Source organism: Hordeum vulgare, chromosome 2H (assembly GCF_904849725.1).
Source record: "Hordeum vulgare subsp. vulgare chromosome 2H, MorexV3_pseudomolecules_assembly, whole genome shotgun sequence".
Classification (NCBI taxonomy): Eukaryota; Viridiplantae; Streptophyta; class Magnoliopsida; order Poales; family Poaceae; genus Hordeum; species Hordeum vulgare.
Window position 1 is genome coordinate 75367657 of NC_058519.1, and position 16517 is coordinate 75384173.

The 16517-nt window shown below is 48.1% G+C and overlaps 1 pseudogene; it reads right to left on the reverse strand.

Annotated features, from left to right (window-relative positions):
• Positions 1–15456: 15456 nt before the first annotated feature.
• Positions 15457–15887, reverse strand: LOC123425547 (annotated as a pseudogene).
• Positions 15888–16517: the final 630 nt, after the last annotated feature.

A 16517-nucleotide genomic window follows, 5' to 3' on the forward strand; every position in this document is an offset into this window, starting at 1 on the left:
ACAATTTTCTTTCCCATCATGCTCACGAAATACATTGAAAAGATGGAGCATATGAGGCATCCTCAATTCCATTTTTTTGTAGTTTTCTAGCGAAAGAACAAGAAACAAAAAGATTTGATTGCAAGATCTAAAGATATACCTTCAAGCGCTCACCTCCCCGGCAACAGCGCCAGAAAAGAGCTTTGTTGACGGGATGTTAGTGTCGCTTACCTAGCCTCCCCGGCAATGGCGCCAGAAAAGAGCTTGATGTCTACTACGCAACCTTCTCCTTGTAGACGTTGTTGGGCCTCCAAGTGCAGAGGGTTGTAGGACAGAAGCAATTTTCCCTCAAGTGGGTGACCTAAGGTTCATCAATCCGCGGGAGGCGTAGGATGAAGATGGTCTCTCTCAAGCAACCCTGCAACCAAATAACAAAGAGTCTCTTGTGTCCCCAACACACCCAATACAATGGTAAGTTGTATAGGTGCACTAGTTCGGCGAAGAGATGGTGAAACAAGTGCAATATGGATGGTAGATATACGTTTTTGTAATCTGAAATTACAAAAACAGCAAGGTAACAAATGGTAAAAGTGAGCACGAACGGTATTGCAATGCGTGGAAACAAGGCCTAGGGTTCATACTTTCACTAGTGAAGTTCTCTCAACAATGATAACATAATTGGATCATATAACTAGCCCTCAACATGCAACAAAGAGTCACTCCAAAGTCAATAATAGCGGGGAACAAACGAAGAGATTATTGTTGGGTACGAAACCACCACAAAGTTATTCTTTCTGATCGATCTATTCAAGAGTCCGTAGTAAAATAACACGAAGCTATTCTTTCCGTTCGATCCATCATAGAGTTCGTACTACAATAACACCTTAAGATACATATCAACCAAGACCCTAATGTCACCTAGATACTCCATTGTCACCTCAATATCCGTCGGCATGATTATACGATATGCATCACATAATCTCAGTATCATCTATTCAACCAACACACAGAACTTCAAAGAGTGCCCCAAAGTTTCTACCGGAGAGTCAAAACGTGTGCCAACCCCTGTGCATAGGTTCCCAATGTCACGAACCCGCAAGTTGATCACCAAAACATATATACATCAAGTACTTACATGAATCCACGTGTGCCAACCCATATGCATAGGTTCCCAATTTTAACAAACCCGCAAGTTGATCACAGCAGATAGACACGTGCAAGACATACATCAAGTGTTCTCAAAGACTCAATCCGATAAGATAACTCCAAAGGGGAAACTCAATTCATTACAAGAGGGAGAGGGGGAAGAACATCATAAGATCCAACTATAGTAGCAAAGCCCATGGTACATTGAGATCAAGACATCTCAAGAACACGAGAGAGAGAGAGATCAAACACATAGCTACTGGTACATACCCTCAGCCCCGAGGGAGAACTACTCCCTCCTCGTCATGGAGATCGCCGGGATGATGAAGATGGCCACCGGAGATGGATTCAGATGATGAAGATGGCCACCGGAGATGGATTCCCCCTCCGGAAGGGTGCCAGAACGGGCTCCAGATTGGTTTAAGCTGGCTACAGAGGCTTGTGGCGGCGGAACTCCCGATCTAGGTTTCTTTCTGGGGTTTTCTGACTTTATAGGAATTTATGGCGGTGGAATTGCGTCAGTTGGGCCCATGAGGTCACAAGCCTGCGCGCCACCATCGGGTGGGGTGGTGGCGGCGTGAGGGCTTGTGACTCCCTCGTGGCCCATCTGGCCTTCTCCCAAAGCTTTGGGGGTCTCTTTTGGTCAGAAAAAATCATTGTAAAGTTTCATTCCATTTGGACTCCGTCTGAAAATGGGCCAAAAACACGAAAAAAATAGAAACTGGCACTTGGCACTGAGTTAATAGGTTAGTACTGAAATAGATATAAAATATGATATTCATGCATATAAAACATCCAAAGTTGACAAGATAATAGCATGGAACCATAAAAAATTATAGATACGTTGGAGACGTATCAGTAGCTAGATGGCTTCTTCTCTCTCTTGGATCTTCCATACAAAGTTCTCCATGATCTTCATGGAGATCTATCTGATGTAATCCTCTTAGGCGGTGTGTTTGTCGAGATCCGATGAATTGTGGATTTGTGATCAGATTATCTGTGATTTATATTTGAGTCTTTGCTGATTTCTTATTTGCATGATTTGATATCCTTGTAAGTCTCTCCGAGTCTTGGGTTTTGTTTGGCCAACTAGATCTATGATTCTTGCAATGGGAGAAGTTCTTGGTTTTGGGTTCATACCGTGTGGTGACCTTTCCCAGTGACAGAAGGGGCAGCAAGGCATGCATCGTGTTGTTGCCATCAAGGGTAACAAGATGGAATTTTATCATAGATATGAGATTGTCCATCTACATCATGTCATCTTGCTTAAGGCGTTACTCTGTTCTCATGAACTTAATACACTAGATGCATGCTGGATAGCGGTCGACGTGTGGAGTAATAGTAGTAGATGCAGAAAGTATCGGTTTACTTGTTTTGGACGTGATGCCTATAAATATAATCATTGCCATAGATAACGTCACGACTTTGCGCGGTTCTATCAATTGCTCGACAGTAATTCGTTCACCCACCGTCTACTTGCTTTCATGAGAGAAGCCACTAGTGAACACTACGGCCCCCGGGTCTATTCACACCTATCGTTTCCACTTTCGCTTTTACTTTGCTTCGTTTCTTTTTGGTTTCAGTTCTCACTTGGCAAACAATCTATAAGGGATTGACAACCCCTTCATAGTGTTGGGTGCAAGCTCTTTGTGTTTGTGCAGGTACTTGTGACAATCTTTCACTGGATCGATACCTTGGTTCTCAGAACTGAGCGAAATACTTACCGCCGCTGTGCTACATCACCCTTTCCGCTTCGACGGAACACCAACGCAAGGCTCCAAGGCCACGGGGGAATCCTTTGCATATTTGCCAAGGAAGTCCCTAAAGGAGTAGCCGTAGCAGAAGGATTCCTGGTGCTGTTGCTGAGGAGTATCAAGACAAGAATATTCTCCCGTCAGCATGCTTGTTTCTAGCGCCGTTGGAAGGTCTTTTGTTGCAGTAGCAATGTTTCACATGTGTAAATCTGGCTTACACCCATGGTATGCGAACGTTAGAATCTATCTCACCCGATCATCAAGTGGTGCTTCGAGACAACGATCCTTCACAACGGTGCACACTTACGGGGATACGTTCTCGAAGTTTTTAAGAGGGATCATCTTATTACGCTATCGTCGTTCTAAGAAATAAGATGAAAAACATGATAAACATCACATGCAATCATATAGTGACATGATATGGCCATTATCATCTTTGCTCTTTCGATCTCCATCTTCGGGCGTCGCATGATCATCATTGTCACCGGCGTGACACCATGATCTCCATCATCATGATCTCCATCATCGTGTCTCCGTGAAGTCGTCACGCCAACTACTACTACCACTACTACTATAGCCAACCGTTAGCAATGGAGTAAAAGTAGTAAACACATGGTGTTGCATCTCATACAATAATTAAGACAAGTCCTATGGCTCCTGCCGGTTGTCATACTCATCGACATGCAAGTCGTGAATCCTATTACAATAACATGATCATCTCATACATCACACATGTAACATCACAACTTTGGCCATATCACATCACATGTCAAACCCTGCAAAAACAAGTTAGACGTCCTCTAATTGTTGTTGCAAGTTTTACGTGGCTGATTTGGGTTTCTAGCAAGAACGCCTTCTTACCTACGTGACAGCCACAACGATGATATGCCAAAGCTATTTACCCTTCATAAGGACCCTTTTCATCAAATCCAATCCGACTAGAATGGGAGATACAAACACTCGCTAGCCACCTTTATGCGCGGTGTGCATGTCTGCCGGTGGAACCTGTCTCACATAAGCGTACGTGTAAGGTCGGTCCGGGCCGCTTCATCCCACAATACCGCCCGAAAATAATAAGACTAGTAGCGGAAAGCAATTGAAAATCAGCGCCCACAACCTTTTGTGTTCTACTCGTGCATAGAATCTACGCATAGAAAACCTCGCTCTGATACCACTGTTGGGAAACGTAGCATAAATTCAAAATTTTCCTACGCCATATTCAGATCTTCCTATGGAGATACCAGCAACGAGAGAGGGGTGAGTGCATCTTCATACCTTTGAAGATCGCTAAGCGGAAGCGTTGCTAGAACGCGATTGATGGAGTCGTACTCGCGGCGATTCAGATCGCGGTGTGCTTCCGATCTAGTGCCGACCCACGGCAACTCCGCGTTCAACACATGTGCAACCCGGTGACGTCTCCCGCACCTTGATCCAGCAAGGAGGATGGAGAGGTTGGGGAAGATCTCCGGCAGCACGACGACGTGGTGTCGATGGAGAGACGAGGTCTCCCGGCACGGCTTCGCCAAGCACCATGGGAGAGGAGGAAGGAGGGAAACAGGGTTGCGCCGAGAGAGATGGAAAACTTTGTGTCTAACAGCCCCATAACCCTCTCTATATATAGGAGGAGGGGAGGGGGTGCGCCACCCGTAGGGTTCCCACCCTAGGTGGTGCAGCATCCCTCCTAGATGGGAGGTGCGGCGGCCAGGCCAGGGGAGAGGGGGGCCGACGCCCTAGGTGGGCCTTGGGCCTCTCCTGCGCCTAGGGTTTGTCCCCCTCTCCTCTTAGGCTGCACCTTGGGCTGGGTGTGGAGGTTCACAAGCCCACCTAGGGGCTGGTTCCCTCCCACACTTGGCCCATGTAGCCTCCCGGGGCTTGTGGCCCCTCCCGGTGGGCATCCGGAACCCTTTCGGTGGTCCCGGCACTTTGCGGGTGGTGCCCGAAACATTTCCGGCGTCCAAACCCATCCATCTTATATATAAATCTTTACCTCCGGACCATTTCGGAGATCCTCGTGACGTTCGGGATCTCATCCGGGACTCCGAACAACCTTCGGTAACCTCGTATAACAATTCCCTATAACCCTAGTGTCGTTGAACCTTAAGTGTGTAGACCCTACGGGTTCGGGAGGCATGCAGACATGACCAAGACACTCTCCGATCAATAACCATCAGCAGGATCTGGATACCACATATTCCACGATGATCTCATCGGATGAACCACGATGTCAAGGATTCAATCAATCCCGTATACAATTCCCTTTGTCTGTCGGTATAGAACTTGCCCGAGATTCGATCGTCGGTATGCCTATACCTTGTTCAATCTCGTTACTCATAAGTCTCTTTACGCGTTCCGCAGCACATCATCCCGTGACTAACTCCTTAGTCACATTGACATCATTATGATGATGTTCTACCGAGTGGGCCCAGAGATACCTCTCCGTCACACGGAGTGAAAAATCCCGATCTCGATTCGTACCAACCCAACAGATACTTTCGGAGGTACCCGTAGTGCACCTTTATAGTCACCCAGTTACGTTGTGACGTTTGATAGACCCAAATCACTCCTACGGTATCCAGGAGTTGAACAATCTCACGGTCGAAGGAAAAGACACTTGTCATTAGAAAAGCTTTAGCATATGAACAATACGATCTAGTGATATGCTTAGGATTGGGTCTTGTCCATCACATCATTCTCCCAATGATGTGATCCCGTTATCAATGACATCTAATGTCCATGATCAGGAAACCATGATCATCTATTGATTAACGAGCTAGCCAACTAGAGGCTTGCTAGGGACACATTGTGATCTATTTATTCACACATGTATTACTGTTTCCTATTAATACAATTATAGCATGAACAATAGACGATTATCATGAACAAGGAAATATGATAATAACCATTTTATGATTGCCTCTAGGGCATATTTCCAACATTAACTTCCTCTCTAGTCGGTGCAGGCACCACAAAAACATTTTCTTGCGCTGCACTACTTACCGGTTCGAGTGGAGGTACAATTACCTCATCAAGTTCTACTTTCCCCCCACTTACTTCTTTCGAGAGAAACTCTTTCTCGAGAAAGGACCCGTTCTTGGCAACAAAGACTTTGCCTTCGGATCTAAGATAGAAGGTATACCCAATAGTTTCCTTAGGGTATCCTATGAAGACACAATTTTCTGCTTTGGGTTCGAGCTTCTCTGGTTGAAGTTTCTTCACATAAGCATTGCAGATCCAAACTTTCAGAAACGATAGCTTAGGTTTCTTGAGAAACCATAATTCATACGGTGTCGTCTAAACAGATTTAGACGGTGCCCTATTTATAGTGAATGCTGCGGTTTCGAATGCATATCCCCAAAATGATAGCGGTAAGTCGGTAAGAGACATCATAGATCGCACCATATCCAATAAAGTGCGACTATGACATTCGGACACTCCGTTACTTTGCGGTGTGCCACGCGTCGTGAGTTGTGAAACAATTCCACATTTCCTTATGTGTGTTCCAAATCGTGGCTCAAATATTCTCCTCCATGATTAGATCGTAGACACTTTATTTTCTTATCACGTTGATTCTCAACCTCACTCTTAAATTCTTTGAACTTTTCAAATGTTTCAGACTTGTGTTTCATTAAGTAGACATACCCATATCTGCTTAAGTCATCGGTGAGGGTGAGAACATAACGATAGCCACCGCGAGCCTCAACGTTCATTGGACCGCATACATCGGTATGTATTATTTCCAATAAGTTGGTTGCTCGCTCCATTATTCCGAAGAACGGAGTCTTGGTTATCTTGCCCATGAGGCACGGTTTGCATGTGTCAAATGATTCAAAATCAAGAGACTCCAAAAGTCCATCAGTATGGAGTTACTTCATGCGCTTGACACCGATATGACCAAGGCGGCAGTGCCACAAGTATGTGGGACTATCATTATCAACTTTACATATTTTGGTACTCACACTATGAATATGTGTAACATCACCATCGAGATGCATTAAGAATAAACCATTGACCAGTGGGGCATGACCATAGAACATATCTCTCATATAAATAGAACAACCATTATTCTCAGATTTAAATGAGTAGCCATCTCGCATCAAGCAAGATCCCGATACAATGTTCATGCTTAAAGATGGTACTAAATAACAATTATTAAGGTTTAAAACTAATCCCGAAGGTAGATGTAGAGGTAGCATGTCGATGACGATCACATCGACCTTGGAACCATTCTCTACGCGCATCGTCACCTCGTCCTTAGCCAACCTTCGCTTATTCCGCAGTTCCTGCTTTGAGTTGCAAATGTGATCAACGGCACCGGTATCAAATACCTAGGAGCTACTACGAGCACTGGTAAGGTACACATCACTAACATGTATATCATATATACCTTTGACGTTGTCGGCCTTCTTATCCGCTAAGTACTTGGGGCAGTTCCGCTTCCAGTGATCGGTTCCCTTGCAATAATAGCACTCAGTCTCAGGCTTGGGTCCATTCTCTTTCTTCTTCCCGGCAACTGGTTTACCAAGTGCGGCAACAACTTTGCTATCTTTCTTGAAGTTCTTCTTTCCCTTGCCTTTCTTGATACGAGTGGTCTTATTGGCCATCAACACGTGATGCTCTTTTTTGATTTCTACCTCTGCAGATTTCAGCATCAAGTATAACTCGGGAATGCTCTTCTCCATCCCTTGCATGTTGTAGTTCATCACAAAGCTCTTGTAGCTAGGTGGAAGCGACTGGAGGATTCTATCAATGACCACATCATCCAGAAGTTCAACTCCAAGCTGGGTCAGACGATCGTGCAACCCAGACATTCTGAGTATGTGCTAACTGATAGAACTATTCTCCTCCATTTTACAGCTAAAGAACTTGTCAGAGACCTCATATCTCTCGACCCGGGCATGAGCTTGAAAAACTAGTTTCACCTCCTGGAACATCTCATATGCTCCGTGCTTCTCAAAACGCCTTTGAAGCCCTGGTTCTAAACTGTATATCATGTCGCACTAAACCAGAGAGTAGTCATCACTCCGTGACTGCCAAGCGTTCTGAACGTCCTGGGCTGTCGCGGGAACGGGAGGTTCACCTAGCGGTGCATCAAGGACATAAGCCTTCTTGGATGCAATCAGTATGAGCTTTAAGTTAAGGACCCGGTCCGCATAGTTGCTGCCATCATCTTTCAGCTTTGTTTTCTCTAGGAACGCATTGAAATTGAGGTTGACAGGTGCGTTGGCCATTGGATCTACAATATTTGTAAAGACAACTTTAAGACTAAGTTCATGATACTTAAGTTCATCTAATCAAATTATATAATGAACTCCCACTTAGATCGACATCCCTCCAGCCATCCGAGTGTGCCATGATCCACGTCGACTAGCCCGTGTCCGATCATCACGTGAGACCTACTAGTCATCGATGGTGAGCATTTCCATGTTGATCGTATCAACCATATGACTCATGTCCGACCTTTCGGTCTCCAGTATTCGAGGCCATGTCTGTACATGCCAGGCTCGTCGAGTCAACCTAAGTGTTTTGCGTGTGTAAATCTGGCTTACACTCGTTGTATGCGAACGTTAGAATCTATCACACCCGATCATCATGTGGTATTTCGAGTCAAGGATCCTTCGCAACCGTGCACACTTAGGGGAATACTTATCTCAAAATTTTATGAGGGATCATCTTATCTTTGCTACCGTCATTCTAAGCAATAAGATGAAAAACATGATAAACATCACATGCAATCATATAGTGACATGATATGTCCATTATCATCTTTGCTCCCTTGATCTCCATCTTCGGGGCATCGCACGATCATTATTGTTACCGACATGAGACCATGATCTCCATCATTGTGTCTCCGTGAAGTCGTCTCGCCAACTATTACTTCTACTACTATAGCTAACCGTTAGCAATAAAGTAAAGTAATAACCACAAGGCATTGAATCTCATACAATAAATTAAGACAACTCATATAGCTCCTGTCGGTTGTCATACTCATCAGCATGCAAGTCGTGAATCTATTACAAGAATATGATCAATCTCATACATCACACATGTTACATCACATCCTTTTGGCCATATCACATCACATAGCATACCCTACAAAAACAAGTTAGACGTCCTCTAATTGTTGTTGCAAGTTTTACGTGGCTGATTTGGGTTTCTAGTAAGAACGCTTCTTACCTACGTGACAACCACAACGTTTATATGCCAATGCTATTTACCCTTCATAAGGATCCTTTTCATCGAATCCAATTCGACTAAAGTGGGAGAGACACACACCCACTAGCCACCTTATGCAACAAGTGCATGTCAGTCGGTGGAACATGTCTCACGTAAGCGTACGTGTAAGGTCGGCCCGGGCCGCTTCATCCCACAATACCACCGAATAAAGATAGGATTAGTAATGACAAGCAATTGACAAAATCAGCGCCCACAACTTTTGTGTTCTACTCGTGCATAGAATCTACGCACAGAACCTTGGCTCGGTTGTCACTGTTGGGGAACGTAGTAATTTCAAAATTTTCCTATGTCATGCAAGTATCTATCTATGGAGAAACCAGCAACGAGTGATGGGGTAGAGCATCTTCGTACCTTTGAAGATCGCTAAGCGGAAGCGTTGCTATGAACGCCGTTGATGGAGTCGTACTCGCAGCGATTCAGTTCACGGTGGATTCCGATCTAAGTGCCTAACAATGGCACCTCCACATTCAACACACGTGCAGCCCGGTGACGTCTCCAACGCCTTCAACCAGCAAGGAGGAAGGAGAGGTTGAGGGAGAGCTCCGGCAGCACGACGGCGTGGTGGCGGTGGAGCTAGGTGGTAGTCCGGCAGGGCTTCGCCAAGCTATGTGGAGGACGAGGAGGAGGAGGTTTTGGGCTGCGCCGAGAGAGAGAGAGAGAGATTGTGCGTTGCAGCTCTCCTAATGCCCCACTATATATAGAAGGAAGGGAGAGGGGGTTGGCGACCCTAGGGTTTCCCCTAGGTGGTGCGGCAGCCCTCCCAGATGAGAGGCAAAGGGCGGCGGCCATGGCAAGTGGCGCGGCAGCCCTAGGGGTGGCTTGCCACCCAAGGCAAGCCCTCACGCCCTAGGGTTTGGCCCACCTTGCCCTCTTGCGCCTTGGGCTGGGTGGTGGAGGCGCACCAGCCCACCTTGGGTTGGTTCCCCTCCCACCTTTCGGCCCATATACCCTTTGGGGCTGGTGGCCCCTTCCCGGTGGACTCCCGACACCCTTCCGGTGGTCCCGGTACGTTACCGGTGATGCGCGAAACACTTTCGGCATCCAAATCCTCACTTACTATATATGAATCTTTGTCTTCGGACCATTCCGGAACTCCTCGTGAGGTCCGGGATCTCATCCAGGACTCCGAACAACCTCCGGTAACCACATACACTATTTCCCTATAACCCTAGCGTCATCGAACCTTAAGTGTGTAGACCCTACGGGTTCGGGAAGCATGCACACATGACCAAGACACCTCTGTGGTCAATGACAACAACGGGGGTCTGGATATCCATGTTGGTTCCCACATGTTCAACGATGATCTCATTGGATGAACCACGATGTCAAGGATTCAATCAATCCCGTATACAATTCCCTTTGTCTACCGGTATATAACTTGCTCGAGATTCGATCGTCGGTATCCCCATACCTTGTTCAATCTCATTACTGGCAAGTCTCTTTACTCATTTTGTAGCACATCATTCCGTGGCTAACTCCTTAGTCACATTGAGCTCATGATGATAATGTTCTACCGAGTGGGCCCTGAGATACCTTTCCATCACAGGGAGTGACAAATCCCAGTCTCGATTCGTACCAACCCAACTAACACTTTTGGAGATGCCCGTAGTACACCTTTATAGCCACCCAGTTACGTTGTGACGCTTGATGCACCCAAAGCATTCCTACGGTATCCGGGAATTGCATAATCTCATGGTCTAAGGAAATGATACTTGACATTAGAAAAGCTTTAGCAGACGAACAACACGATCTAGTGCTATGCTTAGGATTGGGTCTTGTCCATCACATCATTCTTCTAATGATGTGATCCCGTTATCAATGACATCCAATGTCCATGATCAGGAAACCATGATCATCTATTGATCAACGAGCTAGCCAACTAGAGGCTCACGAGGGACACATTATGATCTATATATTCACACATGTATTACTGTTTCCGGCTAATACAATTATAGCGTGAATAACAAAAAAATATCATGAACAAGGAAATATAATAGTAACCACCATTTTATTGCCTCTAGGGCATATTTCCAACAACTATGAGTCTATTAAGACTAGTACTACACGCATCTCATCCCCCGCCCGCGAGGCTCAAACCATGGCGGAGGTAGCTGCGGCGGCCTCCACCACGTGGCCGCTGACTCGAGCTACTCTTGAGAGTCTGAATTGGAGAAGAGGTCAAGGTGAAGTTATTATCGCTGCGAGAGGACACAAGCTGTCAAATATTGTACTCGTTAGTTTGAATTCCACGAACTGATTGCCTTTTGGCTTCTCGATGGTTGTTTATCTATTTTCGAATGCGTGGAAGAATAACAATTGTGTTCTTCATATCAGGGTATGAAAAAAAGGGGTGCAACCTAAGTGCGTCTCGGCCATATTTCAATTGTGAAAGGTCATGCGTCAGGTTGCAGAGGGGACGGGATGCGGCTGCCCGTCGAACACCGAAGCGGGTGGCTGCATTTTTAGCAGGCACCGCGTGCTGCTCGCCTCATGCCACTTCATTTTGGCACACAACGCGGTAGACCGCATGAACCCGCTAAAGACCCGCCAAACAATCAATGCATGTACTATGCAGCGGCATTGTTGTTGCTCCTCGAGAACACCGGGGGCAGGGCCCGAGGGCAACGAGACCGAGAGCGGCGAGGGTGTCGTGCCGCCGCCGAAGCCACTACTGTATCCGGAGTTCTAGCACGAGATGGCGCCGAGGTCGAGGGACCCCGAGGTCCGAGACGGCACCGGCACCGGGCGCTTCGCCTGCCTCGTACCGGCCCCGGCGAGTGGAGCCCGACCCAGGCGTCCAGGGCGGCGTCGTAGTGGCCCTGGCCCTGGAACGGCAGCAGCCAGTCGCCGCGGGGCGTCTACTCGGCGTCCCCGCCCAACGAGTTGTCTGCCGTGTTGAGGGAAAAGGTGTCCGCGTAGCCGTCGCGCCGCGTTGCGTGGGCGGATACGAAGATGGTGCGCCCGTCAGTGCGCAGTGCGTACGAGGACCTCGAAGTACCTCGCTCACACGAAGTCCCCGGGGTCCCTCAACCTCGGCGCCATCTCGGACCTCTTCGGCGTGAGCCGGGCCATGAATGACCGCCGCCAACAACCCGAGCTTGACCGACGAGGACGCGGGCGTTGCTGCCCGACCAGCCGTTCCTCGTGCCCGTCAGGTGCGGCTGCATCGGCGACAACTCCTTCGTCAACGTCACCGGCGACACCTTCTACGCGTTCGCGCTCATCGGCTTCGAGAACCTCACCACCCCCGACGTCATCCAGGAGCTCAACCCGCAGGCGGTTTTCAACAAGCTCAATGTCTCCCAGCTGGTCACCGTACCGCTCTTCTGTCTGTGCCCCACGCCGACGGAGCGGAGTGCCGGGGTGCAGCAGGAGATCACCTACATGTGGCAACCTGTCGACACGATGTCCTGGGTGAGCAAGCTGATGGGATCCGACGCTAGGGCCATCGCTGCGGCCAACAACGTCAGCGCCGACTTCACCTCCACGACGATGCTGCAGATGCTGATCCCTGTGGTGCGACCGTCGGTGCTTCCTGGTGCGGATACACGGGACACCTAGCGGGATGGATTAGTCATGCCGCCTGATCCCGCCTGAGCTGATGCAGTCAGCTCAGCGGCGTCAGCTAGGCCTTTTTTGCGGGGCGGCGTTGCGGCTTAGTGGCCAGTCCCGCTCGCCCTGCACCCCTAGTCATGTATTAGCATCATGTTCCTCATGTGGTGTTTCTTTACCCAGGGACTAGACTAAAAAGTCCCTTTTAGTCCCTAGATAAAGAAACAGGAGGGACTTTTCCTTAAGGGACTACAAAAAGACTCTCTTGAAGGGACTTTTTTCTTTAGTCCCTAGGACTAAAAAAGTCTAGTCACTTGGAAAGAAACACCACCTTAATCGACTGGCTTGTTGCTTTCCATCTACTCTCTTCATCCAAAAATACTTGTCCTAAAAATGGATGCATCCATACTTATTTTAGTTATAAATACATTCATTTTATCTATTTATATAGGACAAATATTTCCGGACGACGGGAGTAGTAAAGAAAATTACACGGCATGATCTACTCAACCTGTTAATGAAGCAAAGTTGGCCTAACCAAATGAAGTAGTAACCTGTACCACATGACAGAGTGATCCCGACAGGAGGTGTGTGTACTGTACGTATGATAGACGAGCGGCAGGACCGCTTCTCGTCCATATACTCCGTATGCGCGATTGCCGGTCACCGCATCCATTCATCCTGTGGTCATTCACAGAAAAAACCAATACAATAATGTTGTGTCCGAGATCGACGTGAGGCTGCGGGGGAGGCCGCGCGTTGCTTCCGATCGCGCGCCGGCCATCCGTGGATCCGTGCGTCGACATCCGGGATCAGAATCGTGGCCGGGGTGGGGTGGGTGTGGCCCCGATGATCGCGTTGTGCAGTGATACGGTCGCCGCGGCTGTACGTGACCGGCAGGGGCCGGATACCGCGTTGTCCCCGTCTCGTGCGGCACGCCCGCCCGGCGTCGTCAGGTGGCGTCGCCGCATGCCTTGCGTTGACTAGGGGTTGCGGGCGTCGCGGTGGTTGCTTCCTTCCTTGATCACCGGCGCCGCTTGGGTTTCTGCACGCGTTCGCGTCGCGGCGAAACGCTGGCCGGGTCCGGGGACTATGGAACCGGAAAAAGGAGGGTGCGCCGGCCGCGTGGGAACTACGGCCGGTGTAGCGTGTCGTGTGGCATGATGCTTTTCCTTTTTCCCGCTCCCGGACCGGTTGACGCCTTGACGTGGAGGTGGAGGAAACTGCATCTGTGCATGGCTGGATTTGGAGATCGGGTTGACCGCGCCCGTGCCCACCTCGATGGAAGGGGGCGTCCATGGGCGCGACGTGGCACCGGCTGCGGGACACGCGGTGACACGCGCGCGCGCTGGACGATGCGTTTTTTGCGGGTCTGCTTGGCTTGATCGCTGCAGTTCATACGCGATCACATGCATGGCATGCGTGCGTGGCCATGCAACGCGTACGAAGACCAAGATGACCTTGTGCGGCGAAGACACATTGTCAAAGTTGTGCATACTACCATGTCTTATCTCAGACGGCCCATCACGCGTCGGAACTCGTGCATAAGGGTGCTCAAAAAAAAAAACTCGTGCATGAGATCTTCTTAGAAAAGGCAGCACGTGGCGCTCATGGTGCGCGTTTGCCACATGCACGACCCAACCACAGGAATCTTCAAGCAGCCAAGCACTACCATAAAAAAGTCAAAATGTCAAAACACACACTCCCCTCGGTTTTTAATCTGCATATAAGTTTTTTGTCGAGATCATAAAGTATCTCTAATTTATCAAACTTATAAAAATATATGAACATTTACAATACCAAATCAATATCATTGAATTTATTATGGAATGTAGTTTCATATTTTATATATTTAATGTTATATATATATTAAAATTTATTAACATAAGTCTGATCAAACTTTGTAAATTTGACTTGACACAAATTTTATTCTCATAGCAAAAAGGAACATAGGGGGTACATGCAGGAAAGAGTGGCAGTTGAATATCATAAAAAGGTAAAGATCGACAAATCGATCGGCCGCCCCTCGTCGTGCACAACTATCGAGTTGAGTTGATGCGAGCGACATGCTTTGTATGGGAGGGACACATGAAATGTTGCAATCGGTGTAGGCATGTATCGAAAAATGTGGAAAACTACGATGGGTCCATGTCGATGTTGCGGCAATTGACGGCAGAGTCGCAATCCATGCCAGCTGTGCTACAAGCCTGCAACCATCTGCGGTCTTGCGCCACCCGCCAACCACCGTGCTGCAAGCTTGGATGGTGTTAAGGATTAATTTAATCCTAATAATCAATGCTTAAGTCGGTTGTTTACGTCGGTTGTGGTTACCGACATTGTAACTCTAACTGCCTTGTAAGAAGGGTATAAATACCTAGTTTTCATTCAATGAGAAAGACTGTTCGGTCATTTGCTTTTATTCTTTCACACGTTATCAGCACGCTCCCGCTGAGCGATTCCATCGGTGCGACGGTTTCCGACTACAACATCGCCCGCCCGCGAGTTCGTCGGCAACAACTTTTGATTCAGCGTGGTGGCGCCGCTAACATGCCGTCCCTCAGCCTGGCGGAAGCACATCCAATCGGCAGCCTCACACCATGAACGGCTTCAATCTCTAACTGCCCCTTCGATTCCTACAGGAATACATGGGATGAACGAGAGAAAGAAGAACGGGGTTGCAGGGGCATTAGCATCCATCGAACCTTTCAAATTGAGAACATGAATCAAGAAAAGGTAAAACGTCTCACTTGATTAGCATCGTCGTTGGACTTGGTGGTGACGCTCGTCGCCATCAGGATGCGAACGACGACTGCATCAGTTTCATCTGGCCTCGGCTCGCACTGGACTGAAACACCAGCACCACAAACCTCGCCTCCCGCAACGGAAATGGTGGCGGGCCCTCAGGCGCTCGACCCCGTCTCCCTACCTCCATGGCAAGGCAACACCGTCGGATGCGGCTCTTTCGGGTGCGCACGCAGCGGCGTCCTTCGACCGAGGCGACGACGCGGCCACCGTACTGCAGGACGCAACCACCGCGCCGCGCTCGCCCGTTCCAGCGTCGTGACCTCGCCGCCTGGCAGTGCTCGCCCTCGCCCGCCCGCGCCGTGGCCGGCAGCGCCAGGCCGTGGCCGCCTCTGGCCTCGCCCGCCCAGCCTCCTGTGCCACGCGTCCGTACCACGCCGCGTCTCGCGCCCGGCCGTGCGCCACGGTCGCCGGTGCCATGGCCACGCTGCGCCGAGCCACCGCCCGTCCGTGCGGCGTCGTCCTTGGACGGTCGCGGCGGTTACGGGAGAAATCCCCATGAGGAATTGCTCTGCAGAGAAAAAGAAGAGAACCTTATCTCTTCGGGTGTTTTCACTTCAGCCCTTGTGGTTTCTCATAATCACAAATAAGTTTCTGCATTTTTTTATTGCTGAACCCATGGGTTAACAAATCTTTGTGATTAAGCCATCTGGCTTAATGAATGTTATGAACGAGCCATCATACTAGACTTTACGGTTCAGCCTCAGGCTCAGGTTATTATTATTTATATTTATATAAAGCCTCAGCTTTAAAAGAAATACATATGTTAGGCCGCAGGGATCTTCGAAGGTTGCATAAAATATAATTATGCATCATTTTACAACAAGTAAAATTTCTTTTTAAAGCCCTCAGATGTTCATATATTGCATGTATTTTCGTAGAAAATTGTTGTGAAATGAATATTTTGCTTCATTTCACACAGGCCTTTGAAATTTATGGCATTTTCCTAATACTAGACTCAATATTTTTCTATGATATGTCATTTTAATACAACAACTATATATTTGCAATTGGAATTAAATTTCCCCGCAAATATTGACGAAGTAAAAA